Raw genomic sequence first — 3,036 nt, 5'->3', positions numbered from 1 at the left:
AAACCAAGGTGGTTTTCCCAGGACGAGGCTATCCCATTGCACTTCGGGTGTGCTGACGCCTGCGATGTCCCCAAATGCGGGATACTCGACTGCAAAATTTGTGGTAGTGGGGGACTGCGTTCGCGCTCTCCCCTGATTTACAAATAAAAAACAGAATTAACATAGACAATAGGTGCAGGAGTAGGCCATTCTGCCCTTCGAGCCTGCACCGCCATTCGATGTGATCATGGCTGATCATCCAACACAGTATCACATCCATGCCTTCTCTCCATACCCCCTGATCCCATTAGGCACAAGGGCCACATCTAACTCCCTATTAAATATAGCCAATGAACTGTGGCCTCAACTATCTTCTGTGGCAGAGAATTCCACAGATTCACCACTCTCTGTGTGAAAAATGTTTTCCTCATCTCAGTCCTAAAAGATTTCCCCCTTATCCTTACACTGTGACCCCTTGTTCTGGAGTTCCCCAACATCGGGAACAATCTTCCTGCATCTAGCCTGTCCGACCCCTTAAGAATTTTGTAAGTTTCTATAAGATCCCCCCTCAATCTTCTAAATTTTAGCGAGTACAAACCGAGTCTATGCAGCCTCTATTCATATGAAAGTCTTGAAATTCCATGAATCAGTCTGGTGAACCTTCTCTGTACTCCCTCTATGGCAAGAATGTCCTTCCTCAGATTTGGAGACCAAAACTGTACGCAATACTCCAGGTGTGGTCTCACCAAGACCCTGTATCCGCAATACTCTCAGGATTAGTGTAAAGGACCTCAGCGAGGGGATGCCCTTCTGTCGAGATACGTTTGTAAAGAAGGTCTTGCTGGAGACCTGCAAGTTTGAGCCCAGGGATATCTACTGCCTCCAGGACTTCCCGGGTAACGGTTATTTCGACGTTACATTTGTGCTTCCGACAGGATGGCAAAAACTGTTAAAGGATTTCCAGGAGAAGGGGAATGAAGCTCCGCTGTCGTTGCTGAAAGTGCAGCCACTCTTCACCCTCCCAAACCAAAAAGAAAGGACGATCACGGTGCATATGTTCAACGCACATGTGCCCGTAGTGGATGTCCTCACCTTCCTTGCTCGCTACGTCGACGGAGCAGGGAACAGCGTGGACGTGAAGGTACTGCATGGGATTTGGACGAGCAAGCGGCAGGTCAAGGTAAAGCTGAGGGTGGACAAGGAAGGAGCTCCTCCACCCTCCCTCGGTGTTCGCTATTGGAGGAAAACGAGGCTATTTAAGTTACGTGGGGCAGCCCAGACTATAGAAACATAGAAACATAGAAATTAGGTGCAGGAGTAGGCCATTCGGCCCTTCGAGCCTGCACCGCCATTCAATATGATCATGGCTGATCATCCAACTCAGTATCCCGTACCTGCCTTCTCTCCATACCCTCTGATCCCCTTAGCCACAAGGGCCACATCTAACTCCCTCTTAAATATAGCCAATGAACTGGCCTCGACTACCTTCTGTGGCAGGGAGTTCCAGAGATTCACTACTCTCTGTGTGAAAAAAGTTCTCCTCATCTCGGTTTTAAAGGATTTCCCCCTTATCCTTAAGCTGTGACCCCTTGTCCTGGACTTCCCCAACATCGGGAGCAATCTTCCTGCATCTAGCCTGTCCAACCCCTTAAGAATTTTGTAAGTTTCTATAAGATCCCCTCTCAATCTCCTAAATTCTAGAGAGTATAAACCAAGTCTATCCAGTCTTTCTTCATAAGACAGTCCTGACATCCCAGGAATCAGTCTGGTGAACCTTCTCTGCACTCCCTCTATGGCAATAATGTCCTTCCTCAGATTTGGAGACCAAAACTGTACGCAATACTCCAGGTGTGGTCTCACCAAGACCCTGTACAACTGCAGTAGAACCTCCCTGCTCCTATACTCAAATCCTTTTGCTATGAAAGCTAACATACCATTCGCTTTCTTCACTGCCTGCTGCACCTGCATGCCCACTTTCAATGACTGGTGTACCATGACACCCAGGTCTCGCTGCATCTCCCCTTTTCCTAGTCGGCCACCATTTAGATAATAGTCTGCTTTCATGTTTTTGCCACCAAAATGGATAACCTCACATTTATCCACATTATACTGCATCTGCCAAACATTTGCCCACTCACCCAGCCTATCCAAGTCACCTTGCAGTCTCCTAGCATCCTCCTCACAGCTAACACTGCCCCCAAGCTTAGTGTCATCCGCAAACTTGGAGATATTGCCTTCAATTCCCTCATCCAGATCATTAATATATATTGTAAATAGCTGGGGTCCCAGCACTGAGCCTTGCGGTACCCCACTAGTCACTGCCTGCCATTGTGAAAAGGACCCGTTTACTCCTACTCTTTGCTTCCTGTTTGCCAGCCAGTTCTCTATCCACATCAATACTGAACCCCCAATGCCGTGTGCTTTAAGTTTGTAAACTAATCTCTTATGTGGGACCTTGTCGAAAGCCTTCTGGAAGTCCAGATACACCACATCCACTGGTTCTCCCCTATCCACGCTACTAGTTACATCCTCGAAAAATTCTATAAGATTCGTCAGACATGATTTACCTTTTGTAAATCCATGCTGACTTTGTCCAATGATTTCACCACTTTCCAAATGTGCTGCTATCCCATCTTTAATAACTGACTCTAGCAGTTTCCCCACTACCGATGTTAGACTAACTGGTCTGTAATTCCCCGTTTTCTCTCTCCCTCCCTTCTTAAAAAGTGGGGTTACGCTTGCTACCCGCCAATCCTCAGGAACTACTCCAGAGTCTAAAGAGTTTTGAAAGATTATTACTAATGCATCCACTATTTCTGGAGCTACTTCCTTAAGTACTCTGGGATGCAGCCTATCTGGCCCTGGGGATTTATCGGCCTTTAATCCATTTAATTTACCCAACACCACTTCCCGGCTAACCTGGATTTCACTCAATTCCTCCAACTCCTTTGACCCGCGGTCCCCTGCTATCTCCGGCAGATTATTTATGTCTTCCTTAGTGAAGACGGAACCAAAGTAGTTATTCAATTGGTCCGCCATATCCTTGTTCCCCATGAT

General features: G+C 47.0%; 1 pseudogene; it reads left to right on the top strand.

The window, feature by feature from the left end:
* LOC116990241 lies at positions 1-135 on the top strand (annotated as a pseudogene).
* Positions 136-3,036: the final 2,901 nt, after the last annotated feature.

The sequence above is a fragment of the Amblyraja radiata genome, chromosome 30 (assembly GCF_010909765.2).
Source record: "Amblyraja radiata isolate CabotCenter1 chromosome 30, sAmbRad1.1.pri, whole genome shotgun sequence".
Lineage (NCBI taxonomy): Eukaryota > Metazoa > Chordata > Chondrichthyes > Rajiformes > Rajidae > Amblyraja > Amblyraja radiata.
This window is presented reverse-complemented; position numbering and strand designations above follow the sequence as displayed.